This window comes from Gymnoscopelus microlampas (genome assembly GCF_963454915.1).
Source record: "Gymnoscopelus microlampas genome assembly, chromosome: 15".
Taxonomy (NCBI): Eukaryota; Metazoa; Chordata; class Actinopteri; order Myctophiformes; family Myctophidae; genus Gymnoscopelus; species Gymnoscopelus microlampas.
In genome coordinates, this window is record NC_139952.1 from 3,889,121 (window position 1) to 3,902,752 (window position 13,632).

A 13,632-nucleotide genomic window follows, 5' to 3' on the forward strand; every position below is an offset into this window, starting at 1 on the left:
CTGTCCAAATTTATATCTGACAATTGGTAAAAAAAAAGTCTGAATTACGTTTTTTTAAATCTGTAGTATTTATATTTGACAATTGGCAAAAAACCCTGTATATATAGTATGCAGCAGTGGAGAGCATGAGAGGAGGGGGGAGTTGTTTGTTTTTGACGGACAGTTTGAGGATCCAATGGAGTTGGGAGTTTTCGTCAGAGGTGCTTTTTAATACTTTTCATAGGTTATTATAAAAAAGAACTTTACACAGATGTAAAGGGGGTTCAATGGCATTGATTTATGAAAAAAAAAAAAAAAAAAAAACTGAAAATGGAGTTAGCTGGTCCCGGCTGGACACCGACGAATATATATATATATATATATATATATATATATATATATATATATATATATATATATATATATATATATATATATATATATTTTTTTTTTTACACAGCTATATATATATATATATTTATATATTTTTTTTTTGTACACACACCGTATGCCGATGGATGCTGACTGGGAAATGTTGTTGTTGATGATGTTGTTGAAGTAAGAGACAAATTGGTTGTTTGACAGACTGTGCCGGGCGGTGAGAAGCAGGACACATGCCAGCGAGACTGCAGCTACTTCAACCTGATCAAGGTGAACCTGATCCGGCATCTACGTATTTACGCCTATGGATCTGAAGCATTTCCATTTGATTCCAATGGAAATGAGATTTCCGGAGGGAGGGTTTACCAGGCTGTGTGTGTGTGTGTGTGTGTGTGTGTGTGTGTGTGTGTGTGTGTGTGTGTGTGTGTGTGTGTGTGTGTGTGTGTGTGTGTGTGTGTGTGTGTGTGTGTGTGTGTGTGTGTGTGTGTGTGTGTGTGTGTGTGTGTGTGCGCGCGCGTCATTTTATGTACAGCTAATCTCCAGCACCGTTGGCTTGTTCGCAGCGAAACTGTGCGCACACACTCCCTGGATGCCACTTCAGAACCTCTGCCCCAATTTTTTCACATGGGCCTTTTATGGCGCCACCAGGAGGCCGATTTGTGCAAAACAATTTTGTTGACAGTACTCCTACAGATTTTGTCCAAAAAAATCCACAAATCGGTATTTTTAAATCAGCCTCATAAGTAAAAGAATGCAGTATCAAAAATGCATGGCTGAAATGTACATGAATCCACCCGTAAAGTTATTACTTAAAAAAAAGCATAGGTGTTTGAATGTTATGTTGCCATATTGTTTTGAAATAAAAAAATTGAAACTTTAACCGTGAGCTTGGTGGAGGTTGGTTTAAGAAAAAGGAGAAAAAAAACATAAAAAGGGGAATTCTACAGAAATACTACTCCAGAGTACATTGACCTGCTCATTGAGGGAGAGAAGTCTGAACGCAAACCACGCTACATCGATCGCATTCCCTGGAGTCCCTGGAGAAAATGAAACAAAAAGCACTAACTAAGGTAGAAAAGGGAGAAACGCTTCTCTCTAAAAGAATCTGACCATCGGTTCAGGGATAGTTCTGGGTATCAGAAGGGACACAGCACACACACACACTGTTGATACTATGCTGGATCCTCCCCATACTCCCCATGGTCCTCCCAACTGAGGCATGAAATACAACAATTCTGTGCTTTTCTTTCTTTCTTTCTTTCGTTTTACAAGGAAGAAAAGAAAAACCCATGTGAAGTGATTTTATTGAACTCCTAGTATGATGTGCTGAGTGTTCAACCAAGATTTCTGTTTTTTTAAGTGATTATGAAACTTAATATCCACAAAATCAGAGGTGTAACAATAATGTGTGATGTGCTTTATCTGTTCAGAAAAATAATTCTCAAAAATCAATTATCAATCTTTTGTAACGTATATAGTGTGTTGTTCAAATATAATCTGAAAAGATGAATTGTATCCATTAACTGTCAATGTAACCTGGTGAATGCTGAATAAAAGTTATACTTATTTTACCTGTATCAATGCCTCAGCTGTCTTCCTGTGTGGTTTGTTTGTTTGTCAGTACTTCGAATTTTCACTACTTTTACTTCTACTCAAGTACATCTCAGTGGCAAATATTGTACTTTTACTCCACTACAATTATTGGAAAACTTTAGTTACTAGTTACTTTGTAGATTTGGATTATTATTACAAAACATACATACCCACTTCAGCCCTATATACATTTCGGCGATTTGAAAATAGCAGATCTACAAGCTCACAATGCGATGCATTGTGAGCTTGTAGATGTGCTATTTTCAAAAGATTTTTATATATTTGAAAACTTGAAATGGGACATCCTGCATAATGAGTACTTTTACTTTTGATACTTTAAGTACATTTTGATTCCAATACTTTTGTACTTTTACTCAAGTACATTTTGAATTCCAGAGTTTTAATTGTTAAAGAGTATTTCTTCAAATTGAGTACTTTTTCCACTACTGGCTGAATGTTTAGCTGTAAAAAATAACCTTGGCATTGGGCTAATTGTTACTGTCAAAGCTTATTCCATTTAGTGCTAGTAGATGTGGTATTAGGTCTCTCATCACAAACATAAAACCTACTAGTCTCTTATAGTTGAGTGGGTTGACTACGTCAACTTTTAATGTTACTGAAATAACACTGCACAAATTGAACGTTGCTTTTGACATAGGCCTATACTGTATACGTTTACTATTCTTACTGTTATTCTACTCTTGTTGAATATAGGCTCTATGCACAGCAGCCATATTATCACTTCCTTCACAGGTGTTACCAGTGATACTAATGAAGGCTCTGTTCCATTTAGTGTAGCACAGTAGTTCTTAGATTTTTGAATTTCAGATTTCCACGACCCCCATAACTCTGAGAGTGTACAAATGGAACCAAATGGACCCGTAACTGGACTGGATATAGAACTTTTGTGTGACTGTTGGTATACGGAATAATGATTTTTGGTGATTACTTAGCCAATGTGGAAAGGAATAATGCTGTAACTGTTGAATTCATGTGCATTGCTCCTGTGACATACTGTACAGTAGAAGTGAGTGTTGCAGACAGTGACTACTACTGTAGGCCTACAGTGTGTGGGACTGTAGGCCTATATGTTAGTATTTTTAGTTTTTTTTTGACAGGACACATCTCAGACAAAATTGACTATTGTTATGGTCTGAAGCACTGTCAGTGCCGCAAGGCATGTGTGTGAGTACGGGCGGCAGGCGCGTTCGCGTTCATATACAGTAGCCTAGTATTTGGGGAGGGTGGCCTGGAAGGGTGTATGACTCCCGGCCGGAATTACAGGCCCAATCCGGGCGTGTGTGTGTGTGTGTGTGTGTGTGTGTGTGTGTGTGTGTGTGTGTGCGAGTTTATTAGAAGGATAAACCCCTTGAGATACATCATCTCTTTTTGAGGGGGTCCTTAGCACAAGTAATGAAGAATACAATAAACAGAAGAGTACAACAAATTCATCCATAGTACACAGACAGAGGACAAAATACAAAACAAAAGCTCTCCTGTAAAATGGCCGCTCCCACCCCACATAATAACCCACAAAATGACAAACTTCATGCAATGACATACCCATGTAAAGCTATATGAACAAAACTACAGCCAGTTACATACGTGCACAAAATAAATGGTGCATTTATAGCGCTTTTATCCAAAGCGCTTTACATAGATTGTGCATTACATTCACCCATTCACACACACATTCATACACCGATGGCGGAGGAAACCATGCAAGGCACCAACCTGCTCATCGGGAGCAATTAGGGGTTCAGCATCTTGCTCAAGGACACTTCGACACTAACTCTGGGGGAGCCCGGGATCGAACTGGGAACCTCACGGTTTGACTCTTGACTCTTTGACGGTTTGATATTGTGAAAATAGTTTTATATTGAATATTTTCAAATTATTAGCATCTTTCTTATATTATTTGACGATTTGGCCAATGTTTGACCAGTTTTTATAGTATAGTTTGTTGATTACCTTTGATACAGTAGGCCTAATGGTCTTTTTTAATTTCATTTATTTCTTTTTAGGTATTAAAATGGTCTTCAAAGTCCTTAAATTGTAACTACACTGTCATCTGACTGATGTCGGAGCCACACTGTTATGTGATGTGGATCCCGAGATCTATGCCTGATTAGATCTTTCTTTAAACTCTCTATAATGGTTCCAACTCAGTTTTAGCAACAAAAGCTGTGAGATTGTCTTAAATTGAACGAAGCATTTATTTTAGAGACAGACAGCTCCATGCTTGTAGTGAGGCTGGTTGGCAGTGGTCTGGTCTACAGGCCAACAACAATCACACAAACACCAGAGGTGGAAAAAAGTACTCAATTTCTTTACTTAAGTAAAAGCATCAATACTGCAATTTAGAAATACTTTGTTACAAGTAAAAGTCCGGAATGCTAAATGTACTTGAGTAAAAGTACAAAAGTATTGATATCAAAATGTACCAAAAGTAGGAAGTACTCATTATGCAGAATGTCCCATTTCACAAGTTTTCAAATGAATGAAATGTATACAAATCCTGTGAAAATAACAGAGCTTGTAGATCGGTTCTAACATTTTTGATTTTCAAATGATAAAATGAGGAGGGCTGAAGTGGGTAATGTATGTTTTGTAATAATAATCAACATCTACAAAGTAACTAGTTAATCAAGTTTTCAAATAAATGTAGTGGAGTAAAAGTATAATATTTGCCTCTGAGATGTAGTGGAGTAGAAGTAAAAGTACTGAAAACTGGGGGGGGGGGGGGGTGTACTATAATACATAAAGTAATATACACAATATAATAAAAAGTGAATGTACTTAGTCACATCTATGGTGCAGTAAGTGTCAGTCACGTAATATGCTGCTATAATGATGTTGTAGGGTTGTACCAGTCCAGTGCACAACCCTCCTGAATTTAACAGGGCTCAGGAGACTCCTGAATGTTTCCCGTTTTCCTGTGCTTCTGTTTTGTAATTCCTCCTTCCTGAAAATATCCACCTTCATTTTGGACAACTCAACCCAGACTCTGGTAAAAGTGAGCATGCACCATGGGTGTTATTACACATCCCACTGACATTTAGCCAGGGCCATGATGTTAATATTAAGGCAGTAAATACTGAGTCAGTGAATAATACTAAGTAAATACTAATACTCAGTGAATACTAAGTGAATACTAGTAGTCAGTGAATACTAATAGACAGTGAATACTAAGTCAGTGCACACTAAGTGAATACTAAGTCAGTGCACACTAAGTGAATACTAAGTCAGGCCCTCCCACCATAAAATCTCCTTCTTTCTTCACAGTCTAATGTTGGCAGGTATGGTCCAGTGTGCAAGAAGCAGAGAGTGGGTTTCAGTACCTGTGCCAGTGGGAGAGTGGGTCTCAGTATGTACCTGTGCCAGTGGAAGTGGGCAGGAGAACAGACAGACAGCAGGGTCTGGCTGAAATGGGCAGAGGTTCTGCTCTGGCATCCAGGGAGTGTGTGCAGACTGTGCACACAAATTGCCCAACGGTGCTGGAGATTAGCTGGTCACAGACAGATGGACACACACACACACACACACACACACACACACACACACACACACACACACACACACACACACACACACACACACACACACACACACACGGACACGGACACACACGGACACAGACACGGACACACACACGGACACACACACACACACACACACACACACACACACACACACACACACACACACACACACACACACACAGACACAGACACACACGGACGGACAGGGTGCAAAACAATTAATATATGTGTCTGTCTGACTCTGACAAGGCTGCTTGTGTAATCATTATTTTGCTGACAGGACTGTTCAGGCAAGTGGTCTAGCACAGTGGATTCCACGACCCCCATAACTCTGAGAGTGTACAAATGGAACCAAATGGACCCTTACGGGTCCATTTTGTTCCATTTGTACGCTCTCAGAGTTACACACCCATAAGGGCCCATTTGGAAGCCCATGAGGGTCCCTGGACCCCAACTGTAGACCCACTGGTGTAACAGAGTGTTTCCAGTGAGCCAACATGCACAATATCAGCACCTTGACTCTGTTTGACCAGAATGGAACAGAGCCTTCATTGGTATCATTGGTAACACCTGTGAATGTCTTCATAATATGGCTGCTGTGAATAGAGCCTATGGGCTGATAACCTCGCATCACCAGTCTTTCCACCTCGGAGGAAAGCCTGGTCTGCGTTACTAAAGACCCATATGATCCGGTCTAGGCCACGCCTACTGAAAAAAAAAATGAAAAAAGAATCCTCTTTCCGGATTGTCGCGATCCGGTTATGCGGTGCCGCTTTGTTTTGGTTCCCCAATCCCTATTTAAATGGAATAGAATTTCCCCGTGGGATAATACGGATAATACAGACGCTAAATAGTGATGGTCCATTGTGGAACCTTGGGCCGTCAACCTTTACTTTATAGAGTGTGGAGCACAGTAGCTGTGCTCTAGTAAGAAGGAAGGCCTTGACAGCCACAGCGTTGATATACTGAATGTTATAGATAAGAACTTCAGAATTCTCCAGGCGCTCAACCGAACGCTTGTTTGCATGCAGACCTAGATGTGGAGCGATTTGCCTTCGTGATATATCAGGTCGTATTGTTTTAATATCATTAATTTGCTGTTCTTTTATTCACATAGTATAGAGGGAATCTCCCTTGTTTGTCAATAAAGATGCCTTGCGCATGTGAACGGTAATTTCTGTGTATGTCGTCTATAAACTGGACTTTAGGGTTTTATTGAACCAAGAGTGACAGGTCTGCCACGGCACATCAATAGTCTCCGGAAAGTACACTCACATTTATATTTTAAAAATAAGCTAAACTACGCCGCATCAAGGATTTTATAGGACGGACCTATTTTGGGGTGAGACGTTTTTCCGGTTTGTCGCGATCCGGTCCGCTCCCGACCGGATCATATACCCGAAAAGGAACGCTGCCCAGGCTAATGGGCTGATTGATGGCACTCAGACCTCCACCGGCTTCTCTGCCTATCAGCTGATAGGCCTACTGCCTACTTATAGCCAACATGGGCAAAACCTGCATTTAGTGATGCCGTTTTTTTGCACTAAATATTCTAAATGTTTGCGTCCAAAGAGCCTCAACGTCCGTCTGTTAAGTGTGCAAACCTTTTCCGTTCTTTATGGACTTTAATGCTGGCCTCTTGTAACCATCTTTAGCCTTAAAGGAAAATTTTGGACTAAAGTTTTATTACCTTTTTTATGATGTTATGATATCTTAGGATGAATGGTACAGTAGAAAAATTTCGTAACTCCACCCCTGGTCCGCCACAGCTTAAAAGCCCTCTAAGCTGCCTCATTCACTAGAATGGGGAATCTCACTTACAGTTGAAGTGGACAAGCCTTAAGTTAGATCACATATTTTAATAGCTTTTTTATTTTTTTTAGTTTTTAGATCTGATGTTCATAGTGACAGAACACTATGCAACCAAAAAAAAACAAAAAAAAAACAGAATTCTCGCTAGATGAGATTTCAGTCTTGTCTAGCGAGACTTCTGTTTTGTTTTTGTTTTTTTGGACAGTGTTCTGTCACTATGAAACTATAAAATATGTGATCTAACCTAAGGCCTATCCGCGCACCTTTTTAAGCTGTGGCGGACCAGGGGTGGAGTTATGACATTTTTCTACTGTACCATTCATCCTAAGATATCATAACATCATAGAAAAGGTAATAAAACTTGGTGTCCAAAACCATAAAGTCCAAAATTCTCCTTTAAGTCTTAAGCAATATTTTTGTTTTCGTTTTATATTTTCAAAAACATTTTCAATTGCGTTTGAAAATAGCTTGTTATTTGATGGCTCTCAACATGTTGCATACCGACGTGTTGTGAGTTTGTAGATTTTTGAAAACTTTTGAAAATCTAATGACTTTCCCAAAATAGGAACACCAGGGTTAGTTAAAACACCAAGTCGTTAAAATAATAATAAAACATGAAAATATATATTTTAAAATTTTCATTACAGACATGGCCAACTTGAAGCGGCACTATGTAACTTTTTTTTATTAATAAAATGTAATTGTGTCTGTATGGTAGATTATGTTAATATATAAACGTATGCAATTGGGTCGGTTGTATTTTGTTTCCCTGCTCTTCTTTTAAGACATTCAGATTGTGTCATGTCTCACCAATAGACACAGAATCTGACTCAAATGCATTACTTGTGCAGGAAACCGGGTTCAAATTTGCGTGTGTGCGTGTTTTAGGCACTATTGGGACATTGTAGCATTTTTAAAATACAGTTGTTATAGAGCAGGGTGGACTCACATGTCTCATCTGCTGGATCCCGAGGGGCTTAAGCTTTGGGGTTTGATTGACCGTGATAGATGAACACCCAGACAAAAGCATTCTTTTGTATCGCCCACCGTCCAAACAGACTCAGGTTTACTGGTTTAAATGTGAACCCTGAACCCTACAAATCACGCGTGAATTAAACACAGGGATGCCCATGGCAGCATACGATTCATTCTTTTTTGTCAAGTCGAATGGGAAATAAAATGCATTTGTCTCATCAGCAAAAGCTGCACAGTGTAGAAAGGCTATACTTTGTCGGACACTCTCCGACAAAACCCCACACCATTTCACATGAATTCTGCCGAGAAAAAGAATAAAGTAACTGAATATTTTTGCAATGTTTCAAGTATAGTATTTGTCTCATCAGCAACAACTTCACAACGATGGTGTGGTCCTGACAAACCACACAATATCACTACACCTTTCTAACTGAGAGTGAACTGAAAGAAGCAAAGGGGGCTTTTTGGTTCAGCTTCTGAAATTCAGGATCAGGCTCTGGAACGATGGGTCTCAGTCGACCAAATTTCCTGTTCAGGGATCCAGCTCTGGTTTTGCACCTACAAGATTCCCAACCAACAGTGATGATATGGTGCTCTCTCGTACACATACACACCGATGTGGTGTGACCCCTCTCACTCAAATACTGATACTAGCAGTCACAGGGATAACATAATAGGCTCTATGCACAGCAGCCATATTGGGAATGAATTGGGCCCCTTCCTTACTTCCTTCACAGGTGTTACCAATGATACTAATTAAGGCTCTGTTCCATTTAGTGCGGCATAGTGGTTGGTTGTCTTATTTTCAAGGACCCCCATAACGCTGACAGTGAGAGTGTACACACCCACCATAAGGGGTCATTTGGGAACCAAAATGGAGTGTTTCTAGTGAGCCAACATGCACGATATCAGCACCCTGACCAGAATGGAACAGCGCCTTCATTAGTATCATTGGTAACACCTGTGAAGGATGTAAGAAGAGGCCCAATTTCTTTTCAATATGCATAGAGCCTATTCCTGTTATGTCACACATTATATTGTTGTTGTTGTTGTTGTTGTTGTTGTTGTTTACCCTGCACATGAACCAATTTGGATTGGATATACACATCGCTTCATCTTTTTTCCAACTATGTGTCTGTACCCCTGAAGATTGACCACTAAATGCTCTGTTATGTGTCTCAGTGGCCAAGAGGGGCATATGTTCTCTGCCTCAATGTTCACCGTTTCTGACGCTGTCAATGCACTGAATGGGACATCATCACGTTCAGTCAGACGATTGAATGATCTAGGTGAGATACTGACCTACTGACGGAGGTGTTTTGTATAAAGTATATCGTTTCGGACCGTGTCGGAGGCGCGCCGTCTCAAGCGAACTGTAGCCACGAGAGGCACCACCGAGCGAGCTAAAGAGAGCGTGTCGCCGTCCCAGCGCCGTCCGAGTTATGTACCGATGGGCACAGATGGGCACGTAAATCGTGATTGGTCAGTATCTCACCAATCAATAGTCTGATTGCACGTGGGTAGGTCAGTATCTCACCTACTCAGACCATTCAATCGCCTGATTACACGTGATAATGTCCCATTCAGTAGTAGTAAGTAGTAGTAATCATTTATTTTGGTCATAACAGGACAAATTCAATGTATTCATTATATCATATCATATCCAAACATATGGGTTAGACCAAAAAGGTGTAGGCTGAAGCCAATGGCTTATTTATCCTTTTCACATCCCAAAAAATGTACGTACAGTAAATGAAAAAAAAACAACAACAAGAAAACAAGAAAAAAGCAAACAAACAAACGAGAAAAAAAAGAGAAGATTAACACAACAGAGATCAAATTTCATTCAATATCCATATATAACACTATAGTAATCAATTTGAATAATACTTTATAATACATAATTATAGCACATAATGATTATGCAATTAAACAGTGCATTGATAGTATCAGAAGCCAGTGCAATGTTCAATGTTCAAGCTGGAGGAAGCCCAGATGATTGTGTGCTGTTTATTTACACAACCGCTGTGAAATCCATGTCACTCACCCCCAGTTCCTCAAATGTTTATATTTCAACAGCTTTCTGTGGAACTAGACCATACCCGTCGGGGGATATGAGCACAGAAAGTATTATGCAGTTTGGGTTATGCACTGTGCACAGATAGTATATCAGGGATGAAAAGTGAGTGTTGTACCTGCAACAGCTCAAATAGGCGAGCGAGTCCCCACACAAACACACACGGCCAGCTGGACCGACCCGCACGCGTCCCGTCGCCGCTTAAGCATGACATTTCAATTATTTTATTACAAAAATATTGCAAGAAATTGAAGCCACCAGGTCATTATATGACCAATCTATGTACAGTAGGCCTATAGAATATATACTGCTCAAAGAAATGTAGGGAACACTTTCATCCCTTAATTATTTTTGAGCAGTGTAGTATAAGAATTTACGTTTGTAACCAGCTCTGCATGTCTCATGTAAAACAGTTTATGGTTGACTAGTGGAGACAGTACTGAACCCTTTGTATGGACATCAGACAAGAATAAATAAAACACATTGTAAGATGGCTGGCAACGAGAAATTGCAGCATTTTTTATAAAAAATGTGTGCGTGCGTTCGTGTGTGTGTTCGGTAGGCCTACCTCTCTCACACTCTTGCCTGTTCTTGTGTTTCATTCTCACTACTATTGCTGCTATCTAAAACCAATACTGCTAGAAACCTGGGTGTCTCTTTTGATCCTGACCTGAATCTGTAAAACACGTTGACACGTTGTGAGCTTGTAGATCGGCTTCTTTTGGTGAAAAAACTCTAACCCTAACACCTAAACCTAACCTAAATGCCTAATCCTAACACTAACCCCAACCTGATTTTATTTTGTTTTATTGTAAACCTCTAAAAATATGTTTTAATCACAACCATTTGTCTTGTGTGGACCAGGGAAACAAATGGTCCTCTCTGTCTATTTCTCAAATTCTACTATACTTGTGGGGACATTTGGTCCTCATAAGTATAGAAATACAATACTCGTGCACACGCACATGCGCACACACATACACGCACACACACACACATACATACATACATTCACGCACGCACGCACGCACGCACGCACGCACGCGCACACACACAGACACACACACACACACACACACACACACACACACACACACACACACACACACACACACACACACACACACACACACACACACACACACACACACACACACACACACACACACACACACACAGACACACACACACACACACACATACACACACAGTACGTGTGACCATGATCAGAAAGGCAGTCAGGCTTTATAAAGACAGTGCACAGTGAACAGCATATGCACCTCTCCTTCTGTTACGGAGCAAACCGAGAACACGGTAAGTCACTAAACACTTAATTCTTATAATCTCAACCAAATTAGAGAACAGTAGCAAATTCACTCTGAATGTATTGATAACTTAAGCATCAGTTTGGTGTAATCTGTATTAGTTGTGTGTGAGATGTGCTAAAATATTGAGCATTACTTTATATGATTTAAACAACGATATCCTGGACCATCATGCTGAAAACTAAATATTCATATTACTCAGGTTTGATAAGCAGCTGAGAGATAATAGTGCTGATAATGTATTAGATGGCACATTGTGGTCTAAAGAACTTAATAACAGTACAATTGCTTATTGCAACAATGTATCACAGAGTATGGGGCTCCTAGAATTCACGTTGACGCTTATGTTAGATAAGCATACAGGAGACACATAGGCTGTATAGAGCGAACCTAGTGAACCTTGCATTGTGTTAGAAACCTGCATACACTTGGTGTTAGCGGGTCAAATTTGGCTCGTGATTTAACTCAGAAAATATATGAAAAGCAGTTAAAATCAACTCCTCAAGTTTCATGCACATTGATTTTTGATCAATGTGCATGAAACTTTCTGCAAATGCGAACTTTAAACAGGCATAAGTCATGCCTCGTTTGGCCGACAGCCATGAAACTTGCTTACACATTACCTTTAGCTGAGAGAGGGGTGAAGCAGGAACCCCCTCTACATATTGCATAAAATTGTGCTGCAGATTAAACTTTTTCATAGATTTTATACATTGCCACATACTTATTTGATAGCACTATCATCAGTGTAAACTTGACCTTTGGCTCTGTACTTGGCCCTGCATACGGCATTGGCATAGTAACTCTGGGCCAGGTTCCTGTTTACATGTTGTTGACTGATACCTGCTCTGAGTGAGGAAGCTGCTCATTCAGTGAGGAAGCTGCTCATTCAGGAATCACGTTAACATCAAACATGTGGACCACAGTTCCATTATTGAGGCTGTTTGTCTGGGGCGGGCTATTATTGTACTGTGAGACACTGCAATTTGGACTGCAGTCCTTCCAACACATGGGCTTTTTGCTTTGTTTTGTAACAGTGGTAATCTAGGAATTGAAGTTTATGTATTACTTCTGTAATAAATCACTGTAAATGGAATGAGCGGTTTTGACTGAATATTTGTTTTTTTTACCCTATTGTGCTTTTTGTGTCTTTTTACAGATGGAATTCCGGTTACTTTTGATATCGGTATTATTATCAGTCCTTCATAACAGCAGGGCACAACAAGGTAAGATGCAGAAGACATTTTAATATGATACATTTCTTTATTGACAACAAATATCACATGATTTAGTTACAATTATTGGTACTTCCAGCTCTTGATTTGTGTCACATCAACCTCTTTCTATTCTCCGTCCTGTGTCTCTGTCTACTGTACAATCTACAGATACTCTACCTGTAGACCTATATTCATCATAATATGCTACCCATTTCAGCATGATACCCATTTGTCTGAGATTACTAATCATAGAAGTCAAGCTTGTTTATTTACCAGGGCATGATATAAATCAAAATCTGTCGTAGAGGCAATGCAACACTTTCTAACCGCATTCACAGCCGCCATTCAGATTATTATAATAATGTACGCCTGAATATACTGTTCAAAAGGCTCTATTCACAGCAGCCATATTATCACTTCCTTCACAGGTGTTACCAATGATACTAATGAAGGCTCTGTTCCATTTAGTGTAGCACAGTGGTTCTCAGATATTTCAATTTCCACAACCCCCATAACTCTGAGAGTGTACAAATGGAACCAAATGGACCCTTACGGGTCCATTTGGTTCCATTTGTACACTCTCAGAGTTACACATCCGTAAAGGGCCATTTCGGAGTGTTTCCAGTGAGCCAACATGCACAATATCAGCATCCTGACTCTGTCTGACCAGAATGGAACAGAGCCTTCATTAGTATCATTGGTAACACCTGTGCATAGAGCCTGCATTGGGC

The 13,632-nt window shown here is 39.9% G+C and overlaps 1 protein-coding gene across 1 annotated transcript in view; it reads left to right on the top strand.

The window, feature by feature from the left end:
- The window catches only part of LOC311061170 (integrin beta-1-like), a gene marked incomplete at both ends in the record, with an annotated part of 34,425 nt that overhangs the window by 499 nt on the left and 20,294 nt on the right, over positions 1-13,632 (top strand). The gene's annotated exons all lie outside the window — the stretch shown is intronic.